Here is a 21,654-nt window from a genome sequence, read left to right as displayed (position 1 = left end):
ACTTGTGGCTAGAAAAAGATTATGAATATTTTGAGCATTATATGATTTGTGTAATTTTGATGGCTGACTGTACTTTCCTAAGTACTCGACACATTTAGGATACACTTGGAAGACTGTTATTTGATATGCTTTGCTAGTCACAAACCTCTGCGTTTTTGAATATTCATTCTGTGCTTGATATATATTTGTTGGTAGTTCCATTATCCCTATTAGTTCAACTAGTCAGTGCTTTCTAGATGCTAGAAAACGTTATGCTCAGTATATGGGTTGTGAAAACTCCCAATTTACATTAAGCAGCCTGAAAGTGTTTCTCTGACCTTGAATAAATGGCTTATTATTCACATTTTTAAAAATGTAGAGTGGAGAAGCTGATCCCACCTTACTGAATTTTGTAAGAGCTAACTGAATAAGGACATGAATTGAAGACCCTGATTCTCAATGCGTATTTCCCCCAGGAATCTGCAGGGTAGTCATTAGAAGCTAGAGGGTTGAGGTTCAGGTCCAAAGTGCAATCTGTGTGTCAACACAACAGATGTTCTGAAATGCATACTTCTTGAAGTTTTCAGCCTTGCAGTCTAGCAAAGTTTGCCATACTGTGTATAAACTACTGTTAACCCAGAGAAAGAATACCGTTTTCATGTATTTCTTTGGTTCTTGAAGATTTGTGGAGATATTTAGGAAGGGGTTGTGGTGCCTGGTGATCAAACAGAGATGCCCAGTCACTCGTGACTGAAGGAATTTTGGATGCTGCAAGGCTATAGTTAATTGCTCCTCTATCCCGTTTTCCCAGTGGTTGTAACTAGGATTTCTGCAGATCTGTTTTGGGGACTCCAGCTAGAGGGTGTGTAGAAAGCAGATCTTGGGAACATCTCCAGCCTGGGAGGAGTCCAGAGCTTCCCCTTAGCACCACGGACAGAGCACTAAAACCTCTGAGAGAGGCGGAGAAAATCAGGCTCGCCTCACGTGGGGAGGAGGGAGCGCGGTAGCTGACAGGCTGGGAGGAGAGGAAAGAAAGGAAGGAGGAGTGCTCTGGGCAGGGAGTGGAGAAACAAAAATCTGGGCGCATTCAGAGCATCAGGTCCTGGGGGTGTTGTTCAGCTGCAGTGCGCTCCTAATTCAGGCGGACGCTGCCCGAGTTGAGTTTCTCAGCAGATTGTCAGTCCCCGTTGGAGCAGACTGCCATCTAGACCTGACTCCTGGTGAGTTAAGATGAGAGGTGTATGCTTTTTTTTGGGGGGGGGGGAATCTTGAGCTAGGGGCCTACTGGTCCTTTTTCTTTTTTCCTTTTCTTTTTCTTTTTTTTTCTTCCTTTTCTTCTTTTTTTTCACAGCTGATTTTATTTACGGAGTTGTCTTGACAGAGAAGCTGAGGATAAGGGGGTGTTGGTCTTCAGGCAGAAATTGGATGAAATTCAATTCAAGTAAGTGGGCTGGAGAAAATATCCACGAGGGTAGGCATTTAGTGTGTGTGTGTGTGTGTGTGTGTGTGTGTGTGTGTGTGTGTGTGTGTGTGTGTGTGTGTGTCTGTGTGTGTCTGTGTGTGCGCGCATAATAAGATAAATAAGCTTTTAGGACAAAAATTCTGGCCACTCATTCTGCCTGACTATTATCTTGCTCCGTGCTCAATTTGTCAAGTCAAGTCATAGGATCAGAAAGCTGTGGGAAAGTATATTTGAGTGTAAGAAGTAACAGGAAATGTGACCTACCTTTGCGCCCAGGAGTGTGCTCCCTTGCCCTTCTATTGATTGACCTGGGTTCTCTTTTTCCTTTCCTTATCCTTTCTGTACTTTCTTTGAGCTCATTAAAGGGAACTTCAGGCTCCCAGATAGGCTTCACTTGTGACGGCAATTTAGCTTAAAAGCCATATTGATTCACTCCATCTCCTCTTCATCTTCTCTGTTCCAAAATTGGTACCTTTTTTTTTTTTGAGGGGGGCTTAGGGAGGAGTTGAAAACATAACTTTGAAGAGGGTGACTTACTGAGAATACATTTCTCCTCACTTTGGAAATCTTTGGCTACAAGAAGAGTGGTGAGTTCACATGAAAAGGAAGGCGATTTATCATCCTGTGAAGGTCTCCGGGAAAGGATTGATGGGGTTTTCAGGAATTCCTTCTGGTATGGGCAATTCTCCCGGTTACCCTCAGTATAGGTTTATTTTATACCTGCTTCAGTGTGCCTTTAGTGTGTGTGTGTGTGTGTGTGTGTGTAGCAGAACATGCTTATTTGTGAAAAGCAGAATTCTTTAGGTATTTCAAAGTTAACTTGGTTTAGACAGTGCATGGCACAGTAATAGTAATAGCTCATCGTTGTGGACACAGAAGGTTGTGTATTTTGATATAGTTTTTTTAACTTCCATTATTGTTTCTGTTATGTAGCCTGGGCCTCTGTTTCTGAATTCAGTATTTATTAGTACCCTGTGGTGAATTACCTGTCAGTAGAGTTTATGAATGTTTAACTTGTCCGGTGGGCTATCACAAAAATTAGTAGCAGTGAAGTATACAACTTTCTCATTTATTCCAGACATGAGGGTGAGATTTAAAAAATCCTCCAGGTATTTAATAAACCTTCTCTCTTGTGAAGGATCACTTGACACTTATTAGCACTTCTAGAACGTTCACAAGCCATACAGGTGCACCCAGAGTTTACTCACGCAGAGCCTTGGTACTCTGCTCATTTCCCTTAAGGCCACCTGGATCAGCGCTGCACCTGAGTTAGAAATTTTCAGTGCAAACATCTTGCTTCTCCATCTTGTGGAAGTTTCGGGAAACAGAGATATCAGTTCAGTTTTGAACTCGAGAACTGGATCCTGGAGGAAAGAACTGTTTTAAGTTTAACGAATGCCATGTTTTAATGCAGGAATGTATTCAACTTCAACTTTAGGTCTTTTCCAAAATGTACACACACTTTTAGTTTAGACTACCACAAGAAGACTTTAAAAGCATGATGGATGAAAGACAATTTTCCAGTGTTCTCGGTATTTAACTGATTTTATCTTTGGACAGAGAAGACTTTGAACACAAAAGTACAGAAGTATGTCTCATAGCAACGTTTTTCATCTTCAAATGGCTCCGAAGTCCCTGTCAATATGTGTCCCCTTAAAAGAGGTAGATTGAAAGGCAGTCTCCATACTTACTCAGAATATGCATGGGGCCAATGCTTCTCTTGTGATCCAGAAGGCAACCCACATGTAGATGTGTTTAAACTACCCAGAGTGAACTCTAAATACAGATACAACTTGCTGTAAGAGCAAACTTCAGCCTTCAGAGGGAGCTGTTCCTGAGCGTCCTCAGGCACCTTGTCAGAAGCTGCATACTTAATGTTAGTTTTTAAAGGAGAATGGCTCTAGTTTTTAAGTTGTGACCATGCTTATCAAAAAATGAAGTATGAGTAGTTTGGTGCCTAATATGGGTAGATTCAAAATAAGCTTAACTATTAGGAGAGGAATGAAAATCCCATATAGTTGACTCCTCGTTTTATTTATTTAATTTTTACTATCTGGTAATAGTGACTCTCTCTGTCTCTCTGTGTGTATATATCTGAGTGTCTTCTAAATTTTCATATCATGGGTTGGAGCTCAGTGGTTAAGAGTTCTTTCTGTTCTTGAAGATCAGAGTTCAGTTCTCAGCACCCACATTGGCTTGTTCACAGCCACTGTAACTCCTCTTCAAAGGAGTCTATTGCTCTCTTTTGGCCTTTGCAGATCACATGTATGACTACACACACACACACACACACACACACACACACTCATACATGAACAAATAAATATTTAACTTAAAAGATCCCATATTGTTAGAAAGTTAGTGAATTTTGAGAAGGTTGTAGCTGTTGGTGTATTCTATGCTCAAAAAATACTTTGTGGGTTTGCCAATAATAATGAATATGAGACTGAGAACTTATCAAAATCTCATAGACTTCAAAAATTATTGTAAGCAGTATAAATTCAATACATAGACATGTGGTGATTAAATAGAGGCTGTGCAATTTTTTGCATCTGATTGTAGAATTTCATGCAAACTCACGAGTAGGTATTCTCAAATGAGTCAGTATAATTAGTTCTCTGGCTCGTGGCCATTTGACCTAATCCTTTCAGGATGACTTAAAACATTTTTTTTCTGGAATCTTAAAATCTTATCTTTCCTCAGATCTCGTACAATATCTCAAGTAGGGCATTTGGATGCTGGCATTATTTTACATTTCTGAGAAGGAATCCATATCCAAGTGCCTTATTTCTGTTCCTGTGTGACTCATTCAGATACATGTTAGCTGAGATTTGAAAAAACTGGAGAAACTCTAAATACATAAGTTTAGTTTTCAGGAAAGACTGTGGACAGTGGTCCATCTTTATTAAGAAATTATTTACCTAAAATATAACTGAAAAAGAGAGACATGCATATACATTGACATGATAAAACTAATAGTGCCTAGTCGTCTCTGTTCTGCATACCATCAGAATAAAGATTAAAAGTTATGTGTAATTTCAAAAAGAAAATTTGGGGACCAATAAAGAAAATGATTGCAGTCACTACTCACCTCTCAGTTTATCTGACCTACTTTCATAGCACTGTGTGACTGAGATGTGGTCCTGCCATGGTGACGGTGAAGGTGAAGCACAAACATTTGTGATGAAAACACAAAGTTCTCTCTCTCTCTCTCTCTCTCTCTCTCTCGTGCCCACTGAATAATGTTTACGTGGAAAATTTGAAACTGAATTTTTTCCACTGTTTTTAGAAAGTGCCTAGTGGTTTCCACATAGATCACATTAATGTAAGTAAGCTAGACAAGACAAGAGAAGAAGGGATGGAAGAGGATTAGATCATGTTCTCAGATCTATGCTTTTGTTCACTTGAGATTTCCTTAACCCTCTCTGAAGTAGTATTGCAAGCATGAAGAAGTATTACAAGGTATTCAATGCATAAAAGTATGGAAATCCATGCAATATAGTGTCGGTTAACCATCATAGGCTTCACCTAAGCACTTTCCGTGTGAGATATCTTTGTGTGAATATATTTGAGGCAGTATTTAAGAATAATTAGGAACAATAGGGGGAAATTGAGGAGCTACGACACTGACTTTGACTTTATTGACCAATACTTTATTCTTTGTGTGTGGTTGATGCTAAGTGATTGAAGCCAGGACCTCATGCATTACATTTAGACTGTAGTTCTTGGAAAGAACAATTTTGTAACTTTTAGCTTGCGGAATTTTTCTCTTTGTTGCAAACCAAGCATCTAAAGTGGCTTGGTGAATCAGGTCATACTTGAACTCCAGAGTTCTCCACTGAAAAGACTATGCATGTCAAACCATATTTTTCTTGAGGTATTAAGGTTGAAGAGAGAAATGGTAATAGCTAAGTCAACAAGTGTGAAACCTTTTAGACTGAATAAGAACTTTGCTAAGTTTAGGTGACAAAATGATCCCCTAGAAAAAAGAACTTGCCCTGCAAACTTCATGACTAGAATTTAATCCCTGGATCCTCTAGGGAAAGGAGAGAAAGAGACTGTCCCCTCACTTCTATGCAGGCTATGGCATACATGCACATGAACACACATGCACACACACACACACACACACAAATTATGAGGATTCAACATTTAAAAATAAATTATAGTATGTTTATCTGGCATCACATGCTGATTGCTTCTATATTAAAGTGTTCAGGTGGAATTATGTATGTGAGAAGCTCAGCACATCAGGATGGTACCTAATACATATTTTTCCTGCTTTCATCCATGAGTTTGGAGAGGTGCTTTACAATTATTTTCATCCTCAAATTCAGTCAGCCTTGCATATACCTACACTCATCTTCTACTATTAGTCTGGTATTTTATAAACAAGACACTACATAACATTAAAATAAGTATTTTGACAATGATTTTCATTATTATGTAGTACCAGGGAATAATTACTGGATGCAGGATGCAGGACAGTACTACATCAGTAGAAAGACAAACATTTATTAAACAAGAGAAATGCTCTCTTTTTCTCTTCACCATTAGGAATTTTCTACTGGCATTTGGTCAGCAATTACATGAGAGTTTCTTTTTCTGTTCGCATAAGATTCTATTTGTGGTAGTATAATTCAAGTCTGGATTTCGACCATTTAACATAAAAATAATGGATACTGGATTAATGATTTAGTTTGAACAAGTGGGAAGAAATGGACATGTCTTGAAAATTATGCTTTGAAAGTTTTTGTGTCTACTGAACATAGAATCATAAAGCAATGTCTGAGACTTGAGTGCCTTTGCACGTTTAGCCATCTCCCTGGCTCACATTAAGTTCCTTATGGATATGTAATTGGTCTACTTGAAAAATATTTGACTCTCCTTCACATTGTCTGGGTTGAAAGGATTTTATTTCAGGCGTAATATTTCAGTAAGCAATTACTCTGTTCATAAGAATACTTACATGAAGATGTTCCTCCATCAGGTATGTAGTGTTTTTTGGGAAACTGAAATGGGGTAACAGAGGAGGGAAATTTTCATTCTGGACTATAAATGTATATATTCCTATTCATGAGACAATGAATGGTACTTATAAAACTGCAGCTCAGAGGATAAATAAGAAAGACATAATACCCTTCCAAGGGAAGTCTTGTTTCTGATCTATCACTTCCTCTCATCTGTCCTTGAGTATTTTCTTAAATTTGTTAGGATGATATTTATTGCTTCTACTCACATAATGATGTATTGGCTTTTCACTGTTGCTGTGACCAGTTGTCAACAAAGTGAAACTCACTGTCTTTAGATTTTAAAAATCAGAATACCAATACTTGCTCGTTACAGTTTATTTTATTTTATGTTACTTATTTTTAAATGCTATTTACTTGTGCATGTGTGTGTGTGTGTTTGTGTGTGTGTGTGTGTGTGTGTGGTGTGTGTGTGTGTGTGTGTGTGTGTGTGTGTGTGTGTGTGTGAAAGAGGGGGGAGAGAAGCATGTTCAAGTGCATACAGATACAGANGTGTGTGTGTGTGTGTGTGTGTGTGTGTGTGTGTGTGTGTGTGAAAGAGGGGGGAGAGAAGCATGTTCAAGTGCATACAGATACAGAGGCCCTGGGAAGGTGATGGATTCATTCAAGATGGAATTACAGGTGATTATAGAGGTTATGAGCTCTCATTTCTGCAACTATAATTCTGGATTACATGTTTGGTCACCTAAACAATCTAGTAGAGTAACTCATGTTGACTCTCACGTTGAGATTAAATAATTGAAATAATCATTGAGGACATTTGTTTAATCTGCCACTGATTCTACTGATATCCCTTTTAACCTCAAGCCCCCAAATTAATTGCGTCCTATGAAACAATAATATATCAGGAATAATAAAAGTTTTAGATATTTTTTAATATATTAATTTTAAGTTTTCTAGTAACAATTGATAATTATAAATTATATATTCATAACTTTATCAAATGAATACTTAATATTTGCAATCAAACAGCCATCTTAAGAAAGTAATCTCATTATTTATCTATGTTAACATCTAAATCACTTAGCTATATATTACCAAGTATCCTGTTGTCCTTATTTATTTATAAAGCTTTACACTTTCCATGCATACCTGCATCATGACCACAAAATTTTGTTTTGTCTTTTAATTTTAATTTAATTTATTTTTATTTTATTTTATTTAATTTATTTAATTAATTTATTTATTTAATTTAAAAAAAATTTGTTTTGTCTTTTAATCTTCATAGAATGCAGACTTCACAGGATTTCTGGAGTTGAGCAATAATAATTAGTTCACTTCACACATTAACTCTGTGAATATATTTTCTGATGAGTTATATGGCCATGTGAATTGTATTTAACAATAATCATGTCATCCTTTCAAATACTCCTATAACCCCACAGAGGACCATTGTGTAAGATGGATGCATTTTTTTCTGTGCTATTGTTCTCAAAATGAACTTGAAAATGCCCTACTCAGATTAATTGAATGCAAATGAATTCATGTTTCCTCACAAGTTTGTCATTCATTTTTCTTAAAATTATATTGTAAATAGATGTGACATGCTTTATGGTTGTTGTGCAAAGAGCATCGTCCTTCTTAAAAGCTTTGTCATTTGTTAAAAAGAAACCATTAAGAGTAAAGTAAATTATCTTATCTGATCACAGTGGTAGCACTGACCTTCAGATAATAAATTCTATGACCAGTAGAACAAATGAACTATATTTGAAGTGGTGAAAATTACATAGAAAATTTATGTTCAGATACAAAACTATTATAATTATGACAATACACCTACATTTTTGTCTTTTAACTTTAATAGTAGTTTTACATTAGATTGCCACATTACACAGTCTCCCTGCTTTACAGAAATTCTAATATCCAAAAATTATAAGCTACTTTAATTTCTTTTCATACTTATTTCTTGTGGCATGAGAAATAATTTGAATATTGAACTCAAGATAAAAAATATTTGGTATAGCATGAAATTAAAGAAAGTTGATCCTTAATCATCATTTTGATAAGAGACATACATCTCTTAGCAAATAAAGAATCACAAGGATATACTTGTTGAGGGAAGATAAGATCTGACTATGGAATGTGGGTGATGTTTAAGTAATTTCTATTGATAAAATTACAAAAATTTCCTGTATAATTTTAGCTCTCAGACCCAGAGTGGCAGAAACTGTAGCGTTCCGGAAGCTACTCCTCCAGCCATGTTATTCTGATGAGCAAATACTTCAACTGAGTTTTCAGCCATCATCAGTAAGAAGGATGGTGGTAGGCTGCCTGTACACATGGCCCTCTTTAGCAGGCCAACTGTCACTCTCACCACCCACTTCACTGAGAGCATATGGTGTTACTTCAGTTGCGGAAGGAAGTATGTGTGGACATGTCTGCAAGTGGAGCGCTGATGGTGATCTTCCTCTTGTTGCTCATGCCACCAACTGTCTCTCACTCATTATCCACATCCTACATCAAGGATAGTATGTGTAGCAAGTGAGGCTTTTATTAATTTTTACTCTAGTAAATCATAAGACTGACTGGATGTCATCATTATACATTTTGTAAAAGCAAGTAGTGTAGCGACTTTTTAAAGGACAGAAGTAAAACATATTTTCAATCAATCAAAACCCAACTTGCAAAGATTCTATAAAAAGGAATAGCAAAGACATGGGAAATATAATTGGGGTAAATTACTATAAAATAGTTGATCAGTACACTACAAAGAGATTTTTGCAAGCACATGGAGAAATTGATGAGACTACATGATTCGAATGAAGCACTATTTAATACAGTATGATTTATTTAATACAATATTCTAAAATATTGAGATAGAACTTGGGATTTAAGCATTGTGAATTCAAAATGAGGAACGGGGGTGAATGCATTTTAGAATGGCCATGGAACTCATATACACAAAGCTTATCTGATCTGCATTCTGATTAGAAGCATACTTAGTGGGTTTACTGGCTGGTTTCATGTGTCAACTTGACACAAGCTGGAGTTAGCACAGAGAAAGGAGCCTCCCTTGAGGAAATGCCTCCATGAGACCCAGCTGTAGGGCATTTTCTCAATTAGTGATCTAAGGTGAGAGGGCTCATTGTGGGTGGTGCCATCCATAGTCTGGTAATACTGAGAACCATAAGAAAACAAGCTGAATAAGCCAAGGGAAGCAATCCAGTAAGCAGAACTCCTCCATGGCCTCTGCATCAGCTCCTGCCTCCAAGTTCCTGTCTTTTGTGAATCCCTGTCCTGATTTCCTCTGGTAAGGAAGATCAATGTGGCAATGTAAGCTGAATAAACCCTTTCCTCCCCAGCATACTTCTTGGTCATGATATTTTTTGCAGGAATACAAACCCTGACTAAGACATGGGTTCACATTGGTGTAGCACTTAGGCAGGGTTTGATAGAACTAATATACCTATATCTATATCTATCTATTTATCTGTCATACACACACACACACATATATGTACATATAAAGAATATATACATGTGTGTGTGTATATATATATATATATATATATATATATATATATATATATATATCAAAGAATATGAGAGAGAGAGAGTGTGTGGCTCCAAATGAGATAATGGCACTTCAGAACACTCTTGGGATTTTACTTGACATTTTTTATTATCAGGTTTGTTGCATTTTTATTTTCTAAGTGCACTTCAGCAGCAAAGAAAAAAATGAGAATTTCCCCCCCGTCTGGCTATTTCATCTTATATGTTCTGCATCATCTTTTCTCCTAACTATGGTGATCTATTGTTCCTGTCATCAGGGCGAACTCTTGAGAGCCAGTAAACATCTGAAAATTTCATATTTCATGACCAGCCACACATGTATGCACATAACCACTTGCTAAAGGGTGTTTTGTGCAGGGAACCTCCTAGCCTGGAGTGGGTTGAGATGAGACACAGCAGGCAGGCCTCTGGTGTGGCTTTAAAGACTGAGGGACTCCAGACGTTCTAACTCTCTAACTGTACTGAAATGCTGATGATCACTTCCCAAAGGTCCTCAAAACTTCCTTGCTCTTTCTGAGCGTAGAAAGCTGCCTGCAGGCCATTTACACCTGCAGTGTAATAGCAGGAGGGAGGGCTGGTGATTAAGTAATGTAGCCTTTGTTCTCTCTTCTCTGCAGGGTCTGTGCTGCTCTAACTTTCAGCCTGCTAGTAGAAGTCACAGGAAGAAAAAGGGACACTGAAAAGTCATTATAGCATTTGTTACTAAGTTGCAGAAAGTTCTCTAAGAAAAAAGGAAAAAAAAATGAATGAATAAAAATGGGGGTAGGGAAAATTATTCTTCTCTTTGTTGAAGAAGTTTTCTGTTGACAAAGTTCTCTTTGGCTTAGTTCTTCTTTGTCCTCAGCACTTATACATCTATCAGGATACATGATCACATGTCAAAAAGTTCATCACACATTCACACATAAAATCAAATCATAAATTGAAGTAGAAGTTTACAACAGTGAGTGTTTACATGCATATCCATTAGGAGTAATTATCTGGCTAAACATCCATCACCTGTCACAGCTACCCAGGTTCACTGAGAGTTAAACACCATAACTAAGTTATTAGTGAAGTATAGATAAACCTAGTCATTATTTTATCTTCTGTCCTAGCACCTAGAATAAATCATGAATTCCCTTTTCATGACCTTTGGTTGACAGCAAAACTGGTGACGTGTTACTATATAACTGTGAACCCAATAACACATGTATCAAGTAAACATTTTAAAATACAAAGAACAGTAAACCATTGAGAAACGATATTTACATCAATGGGGGTGAGATGAACTTTTAAAATCTTAGTAATAAAGAAATGCAGGAGTGGTGGAACCATTTAACAATTGAAAAAATTGCCCCCTCTTCATTTATTCTTTGAGATTTTCATGTAATATAGTTTCTGTCATATTCTTTCCAATCCCCAAATTTCTCTGAGACATCCTTTCTCATCCATTCCCATTTAATTTCATATCATTTCTGTTTATTTTCTTTTTCTTTAGTGTATGTGTAGTGTATACACACACACACACACACACACACACACACATGGGGAGAGAGAAATTTTGTGGATATAAATGTAAAAGGTAGCAGGGCAAGGTGGTGCAGAGGCAGGCGGATTTCTGAGTTTGAGGCCAGCCTGGTCTACAAAGTGAGTTCCAGGACAGCCAGGGCTATACAGAGAAACCCTGTCTCGAAAAGCCAAAAATAAATAAACAAACAAACAAACAAATAAATAAATGTAAAAGGCTCTTAGAGAATTGGGACAAGGGAAACATCATAAAAATATTTTGTATGAAAAAATCTGGATAAAATAACTCATTATGTAAATGAATAAAAAGGACTTCCCTTGATATGAAAACAAAAGCAAGCAAACAAACAAATAGTAAAAGGAAAAAGCCACTTAAAACATGGGGTCTGACTTGTATTGGCCTGAACATAGGGCCTGTCCTAGAGTGTAGATCAATCTATTAAAAAATGACTTTCCCTCCCCCAGAAGCTATCATCTTTGAGTAGCTTCTTGGTTAAGGTGGCCCCTTCTCTTTCTTGACGGGGTTTAGGTCTAGCATGAGCTTGTGCAAGTATTGTGCATACTGACATAGACTCTCTAAGTTCATATGTTTTTCTACCCTCTTGTCTGGAAAATCCTGGGTGTCCTCAATCACTCTTAGCTCTTAGTCCATTTCATCGCGTCTTTTACCTTGATCACTCAGTCTTAGCGGGACGTCTCTGACAAAGACAAAGACACTCCATAAAGACTCTTTGCTCTGCAATTTGTTCAGTTATGTGTCTCGAAATTAATGACTATCTACTGTAAGAAAAGTGGTGGATTGAGATATTGTTTGTGGGGGCATAATGGTGTTAGTAAAAGTTATTTTGTTTGTTTTTTTTTTCACTTAGAAGAATGATGGTAGTAATAGCTCTCCCCTCCCCTGGAACTTTAATCTATTTAGTCTCAGGTTCTTGACCACATATGACAATATGAGATATGTGTTCCATCTCAGAGGATGGTCCATAGATAGAAAAAAAAGTGGTGGGTTATTTCCATATCTTTCATGCCACTTTTGCACCTGTGGACATATCTTCCTGACATCATTATTATAACCTGCAATATTTGTAGCTGAGCAAGGTTGGAGCTTACCTTTCTTCTGTAATAGCATGTCTACACCTTCTAGCACGATGAATCCTAGCTATAAGAGGTGAAACATTCAGAGAAGTACAAGCTAGATTTCTCCATATTCTATGCCATAAATATGCAGTGTTATCAGCCTTGGGGGTTTAACAAGTTGTGGAGGATATCAAATACTTGTAGTATTTGAGACAGGGGTATCTATAATCCCTCTTGGTTCAGTAACTCTGGAAGATGTAACCCATTCTTGGTAATATGGGTTTTGTTTGGTAGCATATATACAATGTCTAAGTAACAATGCCTTCCCCATTATCTAGTGACTTCATTTAAAACTTTTATATATGTTACATTGTATGTTTTAGGAATCTCCTGTTGTTTTTTTTTTGTTTGTTTTGTTTTGTTTTTGTTTTTGTTTTTGGTATCTTTGTGAGAATGAATGTATATAGAAACTAGGAAATCAGAAGCAATACAAGTGGAGAGATTTTCATGGGCGGAGTGTGGAGCTTAATAGTAGAGACTATAAAAGTGGAAGAGTAAATGAGGGTGAACAATATAAATAAAGATGGGGAGCAGGGAGGCAAGGAATATGAGGCATGGGAAAGTGAAAAAAAAAAAACTTAGTATGTAAGAGTATCCCAGAAGAACACTTGCTACTTGGTAAGCTAATTGAAAAATAAAATTAAAATTAAGACATAAACCAGCAAAAAAGGAAGGAAAGTGAAAAGAGCCAGGTCACAGGTCATTGGTAGAATGCCCACACAGAAGGACTTTGGTTCAAGTCCTGGTCTTGTAATAATGCATTAGCATTCGGATTCCTAAACAAAATGCAAGAAGAACAAAGAATACCAATGATGTGAGCTATTCATATTTAAAATGTCATATTTGTTTGTGCTACAAATAGATGCATGGTCCTTTAAAGCTGTTTTTTCTAATTGTAGGGTTTTTCTCTGAAATGTGATTAAGTCGTTTGTTTATGAGTGGGTCTTGGACTTTTTAAATTATCATTGAGCATCACTTTCAAAGAATAAGGCATCCACATGGTCTGATAGACAATTTTATGAGTTTTATTTTTGTTTCTGAAGTACTAAGGAACAGGAATTTAATAGCATATGTATATGTTTAATATGCATGCCTATAAAACTGTCTTTTTCTTTTCCTTTCTTTCTTTTTTTTATTCCAAGACAGGGTTTCTCTGTATAGCCCTGGCTGTCCTGGAACTCACTTTGTAGACCAGCTGGCCTCGAACTCAGAAACCCGCCTGCCTCTGCCTCCCGAGTGCTGGGATTTTTTTTAATTATTATTTTTATTAGGTATTTTCTTCATTTACATTTCCAATGCTATCCCAAAAGTCCCCATACCCTCCCCCCCTGACTCCCCTACGCACCCACTCCCACTTCTTGGCCCTGGCATTCTCCTGTACTGAGGCAGATAAAGTTTGCAAGACCAAGGGGCCTCTCTTTCCACTGATGGCCTGCCCAGCTAATCTAGGCAGTTTGCTGGCCCGTATGGGGATCAAACCCGCGACCTTGGCGTTATTAGCATCACGCTCTAACCAACTGAGCTAACCGGCCAGGATCTTTATGAACTTTCACATGCCTCCTATAGATTCAAGCCTCTGAACACAGATTCATAAGTGATAAATAAATTTTCAGTTATCAACACTGTACACAGCCCTTTACCTAAATTCTATCCTAGACTTTGCTTAGTTATCTGAGCAGGAATTCTATTTTAAGAGACATTTTTTGTTTCTTTGAATTTTCCTGTTCTGAGATTAGCTGGTTAAGATACTTTTATAAAAAGAAAATCTTTTGATGTACCTTTTTTTTTTTTTTTTAATTGGAGAGAGATTTGATTTCCTTAAGTGTTTTGTTGCCTAAGCATAATGACTATCCGGCCGCGCGGTGTAGAAGAACAGATGCTGCTTATTCTGATGTATGAGATGAACTTGCTTCCCTCAGCATGCACAGGAATGAAATGCATCTGGCGTCAGTACATAAAAGTCAACTGTGCTCCAAAATGTGCTTCCGTATATCATTCTGTAGATTCTTTCTTTCCTAGCGGCAGCCACGCTGTCATTGGCTCCAAGGGGGTCTTTGCTTCACTGTGAAATTCAAGTGAGACTCTCAAATTTGGAAGATACTAAATTCCTAACTTCAGACAGATCTTGAGCAGGTGAGGTTACCAGTGCATGAAGTTTGGAGTCCTGCTGAGGAATTAACAACAACAACAACAACAAAAAATGGCCTGGGGAAAATAACTAGGATCAGGAAGCAAAAGTGTGTTGGCATACAACGTAGTGATCATGAGGGTGTTATAAATGTCAACCAGCACAGGGAAGGAGAATTAGGAGGGAATGGGGAAAACAAGTAAGTGAAGCTAAGCGTTTAAATGCCCCCTAGACATAGTGATGGGGGTGGAGGCTCATGCTAAGCACTGGAGCATCCAGGCTTTCTGCATGAGTTTTGTGACATGTGTTACTGGTGAGGGGGTGATGCACAGGAATGCAGAATCCTGAAGAACAGCAACTTCACTTTGCATTGCATTGTCTAGGCAGCCTTTGAATATGCAGTATCTCTAAAGACTCTGCATTGAGTGTGTGATGCACTGACAAACCCAAAGGACAGCAAACAAAAAGGATTGATGAACCTATTTTTTTCATAGAATATACCAAAGTCACATTTAATAAACTGGATTCTAATCCTGATCAAGTAATTTTACCAAGTCATTAAAAATTGAGTCATTTCACTGCCATACACAGCCTAGAGCACACTGTCCCATTTCCCTCACTTTTTAAGTGTGTGCTAAAATAGTGAGTCTATTAAGAGATGCTTACAAGGCTGCCCTAAAGCATGGGACTAAGCACGTTGGGTTTAGGATGCAATAACAGTTAAATTTCCTCAAGGTGGAATTATCTTAGTGAGTATAACAGAGTCACAGGTGACCTGCAGCCGTCCAAATGTCAGCACTGACAGGAGATGCTAAGGAAGACTTCAGGGGAATGAGCTTCATATACTAAGGCGGGGGGCCAAAGGCAGAGAGGTACATAGACTGTCTAGAAGCAGCCAAAGACTAGGAACAGACAGGATTCTCCCCCTACAGCCTTGAAAGGTGTTTCAAACCTGGTGGTAACTCAATTTTAGCCTAACTAACCCACTTTGAACTTCTTATCTCCATTTTTTTTTTAAATGTGTTGCTTTAAGCTACACTTCATGCTAAGTTTCTGGGAGAAAGTAACATACTTTGGCTTTCCTTTTCCTACAAGGTAAAAAATTAAGTTTGCTGTTCTGGAAACTATTGGTGATTTGTTTTTTCCAAACATCCTTTTTCTTAGAGAAAAGAGAATTGAGGAGTAATTAACAGTTTTATTTTATGAGAGATAATTATGCAAATAGGTTGAACATTAACAGAAATTGTCTTTGGAGAGGGTAATAAAAACTTTAAATGTTTCCTCTGACTACATGGGGCTTGTGTGATGGAAAAAGGATTGTGTGTGTATCCAATAATTATTCTGAGAACATGAAGGCACTAGTAGACTTGGTTTGAGAAGTTTGAGAATATTCTGTATTTATTTAACCAATGGTCCCAATGATAACTGGTGCTCTGAGAGTGTCTTTTTTTCTTTTATACGAAGTTTTTTTTAATTGTTATACATTTGGTATTTTAAAGAAAATAGAACAAAACCATATAATGCTCATTATGTTAAGTTGAACTTATAAAACATTAGTTTTTTTTTTCTCTTAAGAGATGAAATAATCTCAATTCTTCTGAATATTCACCCATGGAATAAAACCAATAATAGATAATATAAAGTTTTCTTGTCAGACATGTTTTGTGTTATATTATGTTAAATAGACTATGAAGTTAAAATTGTTTGAGGTGAGGTTTTAAGAAAATATTTTATGTATCATGGACTTAAAAAGAACTATCTGTGGTTTGTCTTTTTATAACTAAGTACTCAAGTCTGTGTGCTTTGCAAGAGAAAGGTATGTCTTACAGTTCAGGAGTTCCAAAAACATCATGGCGTCATTCAGTGCTCTGAGAATATCTTGAGTTATTTGAATTGAAATCTCGAATATGTGAATCTTTAAATTTTGTGTATTTATGTATTTACTCATTTATTATTAGTAGCAGGTACATGAATTGAACCTAAAGCCCGTTTATGATAGCCAAGCCCTTTACCACAGAGGTAATTACACCTCTATTCCAGAAGAGACATTTTCCACTTTCTATACCCAGTTTCTATTATTTATCATCCTGCTTAGCATAAAGTGAGATGGAATCAGATGGAGCATGCTGCTATGGTAATAGGTAAGCTGGAAGGGATTATAATTTTAAAAACTGATGCTATCTGAAAAAAATCCAAGTCTCAGAATTAAAACAGTTTGAAAGCTTCAATTTACTTAAGATTTCTTACTGTATCAAGACTAAATTAGTTTTATGTTTTTGTAAAACTAATAAAATTTCCATTGGATGTGGACCAAACAGGTTATATTTAGAAACATACATTTATATACATATAGCTATGCAATAATAATTAACAGAAAAAGAGCCTATGAAATTGTCAGAGTGGGTAGAATATATGGCAATGTTTGGAGGGAGGAAAGGGAAGTAAGAATGGTTGTAATGTATTGTATAAAAATGGACTTGCATGTNTGTGTGTGTGTGTGTGCGCGCATGTGTGTGTGTGTGTGATGAAATTTAAAACAGTTTGATGGAATATTTACATATAGTAATATTTGATTTTGAGTTTCCCTTTCTTCTGTAAATTTTTCATAAGGAAACAAGTATTTCTTCTAACACAGTGATCATTATATCTTTGGGTAGTAGGAATTTTATCCAGAAAAATAAAAGATAGAGCAGGGAATGAAATAATTCCTCAAAACTCCTTTGGTATCTGAAATGGAACCACCTGAAGTTGATAGCAGAACTTCACAGCCCATATTAACTGCTGCAGTCTTTATGATGTCTTGCTGATTTTATGCTTCATGTCTCCTGATTCACAGATTAAAATTATGTTTTCTACAATCTTGCTCTAAAAGTCTTTTGAAGATATTTCCTAACCAGATATGGAAATATCTGTCTTTAATCCCAAAACTTGGGATGCAAAAGGCCAGCCAGGTCAACATAGTAAGTTCCCAATCATTAGGGCCACACTACCAATGCCCTGCACCACCTCCTACTCTCCCACCCCCACAAAAATAGAGAACATCCATTAAAACTGTCTGTAAAGAATTTTGTGTATATAAATCGTAACAATAACCCTTGCTTTCACTAAGAACCTATCTTCTAGGATTAACTTGTTCATTAGTTATTTCAATATTTAAGTAACAGAGTAGCTCAGAGGCCCAGAGAACTGATACAATTGTCTAAATCTAATCTCCATCACTCCCCTCTCTAAAGCTTTCAGCTCTGCCCCCTCCTTCTACTGCCCAGTCACAAGTTCTAGCCTTATCTGACTAATTAAGATTTCACCTGACGGCATCCTGAGTATGGGCACTCTTGAGGGCGCAGAACATACAAACAGCAATCTACAACAATACCACATTTAATAATGCCTGGTATTTATTCACTTATTCATTCATTAAGCTACTTTGTTTAAAGTTTTTGAGATGAGTTCTCATATCCCAGGATATCTTGAGAGGCACTATGTAGTGAAGGCTGGTATTTCTGCCTCTATCTTTTGAGTACAAAGATAACTGACTGACATGAGCTCCTTGCCAAACTCATGACACTTGGTTATTAGTGGTGCAAGTTGACATATGATATCATACTTCACTGAACTTATACTGTAGAGGAGTTTGTGTACTTTGGAGCTTGTGATGGTATTGGATTTAATTGTAAAAAAAAAAAAGTGGGTCAGCAAGATGGATCAATATATAAATGGCACCTGACATCTCATCTTGACCGAATGACTTTTATTCCCGAATTCACATAATTGAAGAATACACCAACTTTCATGAGTTGTTCTCAGCTCTCCACTTGTGTAATATGGCATGCATACATGTATTGCCCATATGTACGTGTTCACACACATACACACATGCTTAAAATATAACTAATCTTTAATAATATTTCACTTTTATTGTTATTGTAGTTCTTCTTGTTATTGATTTTGAGACAGAGTTTCTCTGTGTAGTCTTGGAATGTCCTGTTGACCAGATTGGACATGAACTTAAATATCTATCTTCAGAGTGTTAGGATCAAAGGCATGTACCACCACATAACCTATATTAGTTGTATTAATTTGTAAAAATAATTTAAATAGTATCAGCCTTCAAGAGTGCTGTCATCGCCAGAGTCCTTTAAAAACCATTGGTCTCCACTGATATTGCAACCTAAACAAATAAATTTTACCTTATTGAAAAAACAAAAAAATCACTCTAAGCACTCCAACAGCACATAGAGCTTTGATACAATGTTACATTGCATTTAGTTTGGTCATCACTCTAACATATCAGCTATAGTTTTGATTGCCTTAAATTGTATTGATAAGAACTTACTAGTTTCAAAAATAAAAACTCCTTTCAAAACTAAAGGCATATACTTAAGGGCAATGTTGAAGTGAAGTCTCGGAGTCTAACCTAAATTATTATTCATTGCAAGATTGTATGAGAATGTACCATTGGGGGAAAAATTATTGTGATTAATAGGAACTGAAGGACTGGGATGAATTCTGCAGCATTGTTTCTGGTTTATGTTGTGTCCCTATAATATTCTGAGAAGAAGAATGGAAGGCTTATAAGCAATGGGTACTTTCTGCTCTCCTTTGATTCTTAGGCTTTGGTTTTAAAGGGTTGTTCAGGAAGGCACATAAGTGTAGGTCAGCTCTTGCTGGGGACACTTTGGTGAACAGGCCTCATGCCAAGAGGAAGCTTTGCAAGGATGGATCCATACAGAGAAAGGCTTCTAAAGAGCTGCTGCTGATGCTGGTACTGGAGGCTATCTGGAGCCATCCTGTCTATGGGACAATGAAGCAGCAAGTTTGAAAGAATGGCTTTTATTTTTCTCCATGAATGTATTTATTTACTTTATAGCCTGATCCTAGCTCCTCTTTCTCCTCTCTTCCCAGTCCCACCCTAAGATCCAGTCCCCAAATTGTTCCCCTCCTCTTCTCATTTGTAGACATTATACCATACCCAGGCTGGATTTAAGGTCTGTTAACAGGAATAAAGAAAATGAAATCAAGAAGTAGCTATTACAATAGGTCCTACTCCATTGTTTCTGGTTTACATTGTGCTTCTAGAACATGCTGAGAAAAGAAATTGAAGACCTGAAAGTAATGTCTTCTTCCTGATCTCATTTAGTCTTTGGACTTTGGTTTTAAAAGGTTTTGCAGAGTGGCTGAATAATTGATCATTCTCAAACCTTCTCCAGCTTATTGCTCTATCTGATGGAGCAGACAATCCTGCCAACTAGGGAACACTCCTTTACATCAAGATCACAGAGCAGGTAGGACAGTCTTGAATCAAGTAGCTGGGGAACACCAATCATGAAAAACAGTGGTAGCTTCCTCTTCTTTAAAACAAACAAACAAACAAACAAACAAACAAAAACCCATCAATATCAAATATGCTCAGGGTTCTATCTGCAGATAACCCCATGGTCTTCAGTCTACCACCAACTGGCTTATCCTCATATTGGTCTCTAAACCTTAATCTTGGTGTCAGGCATGTTCACAAAAGTGTATCTCCAGCCAGAGAACTATGTGATGTGCTGAGCTTCCAGGTTGTTTGTCTTTCTACTCAGTAGACTCATAATTATACAGCCTTTCTGAGCACCCGTTTAATGCCAAAACCCAAAGAATCAAGTGGGAGCAGGAAGTGGCCATTGCTTAACACAACATAAACCAGAAACAATGTAGCAGAAGGTATTACAGTTCTTCAGCTCCCATTACTACATTAAATTTTTGTCAATTGTACATTGTCATTAGAAGACCTCTCGTCATCTTACAGAGAGTAAAAGCTTTGATATTGAGTGAAGCTTCTCTTTAACATTGCTTTTTAGTTTTGAGGATGACCTATGACTTCATCTCATAGAATTCCTTGCTTAATCATCATAACAAACCAAACTAATTTTTATTGTATATGACAAAATATAATTTATAATTCTCTCTTAAGATCTACTATCTCTTCATTGAAAAGACCAAGATGGGCACTCTTAAAATAAGATATGAATATAGTCATTACAAGGAAAAGACGCAATGAACTCTGCCTGTGTAGTCACAACAGCAATGAGATCCATGGACAGAGAATATAGAGAGTGCAACTGTAAATAAGTTATGAGTTATTCAAGTCTTTCAAGAGCAGCAGGAATGAGGAAAATAATGGAATTTTCTCTACCTAATTTTTATTTTCAAATTTCTAAAAAGAATGTTTACAAAAGATCAAAATAATTGATGGCATAACTTTGCTGTAAGTGGTAAATGTTATTTTATTTTGGGGTTCATTCTTTATTTTGAGTTTCATAAAATAAGCAATAAATACACTGACTTTCTATTGCATGAAGAATGTTGTTAATATCAAGGTTATGAAGAAAGCTAGTAGGTTTCAAGCTCAGAGCCTATCAAGGACAGCATATAGACAATGCATTATATTACTTGGCATTTGGAAAATATTTATTTTTCAATAAACATCAATTTAAGAAGTAAGGCTTCATTTTCTCTTCATTATGAAAATATGATGAAAGCCATTTGCTCTTTAACATTTTTACTAAAATATATAGTGTAGCTGGTATTTTACATGCCAGTCTTTCCTGTAGATACCTGTAGGGCCTTTCAAGTGGTGCTATATGAAATTGTAAAATTCTGCATTCTAAATGGACAACCAAGTATAAGTTTCCAGAATTTAAGGTAATAATGTATATAGTAAATTTGCCTAAAAGTTCATTGTGGAACTATTACATGAAATAATTTTGGAAATTACTTTATTATGGGTTATTAAAACATTGAGTTACAAATTTTCAAACTGTGATGTATGCTAAAAAAGATACATAGTGTTAAAATGTGAACAAATACTCAAAGCGCACATATAAGCAGACAGACATATACTTGCAAATCACTGAGGT

General features: G+C 36.7%; 1 protein-coding gene and 1 non-coding gene across 3 annotated transcripts in view; one reads left to right on the top strand and one right to left on the bottom strand.

The window, feature by feature from the left end:
* The first annotated feature begins 982 nt into the window (after window positions 1-982).
* Robo2 (roundabout guidance receptor 2) overlaps window positions 983-21,654 on the top strand; it is a 1,509,792-nt gene continuing 1,489,120 nt past the window's right edge. The window contains exon 1 of one of the 2 annotated variants that reach the window (XM_021184410.2): window positions 983-1,199. The gene's annotated coding sequence lies outside the window, so the exon portion shown is untranslated. The remainder of the gene's footprint in view (window positions 1,200-21,654) is intronic. The other variant, XM_029470220.1, reaches the window with a different exon arrangement.
* On the bottom strand, window positions 14,089-14,162 carry Trnai-aau. The gene has a single exon. It is a non-coding gene; the product is annotated as a tRNA-Ile (tRNA).

This window comes from Mus caroli, chromosome 16 (genome assembly GCF_900094665.2).
Source record: "Mus caroli chromosome 16, CAROLI_EIJ_v1.1, whole genome shotgun sequence".
NCBI lineage: Eukaryota > Metazoa > Chordata > Mammalia > Rodentia > Muridae > Mus > Mus caroli.
Note: the sequence above shows the minus strand (reverse complement) of the source record. Positions and strands in the feature narration are given on the sequence as shown.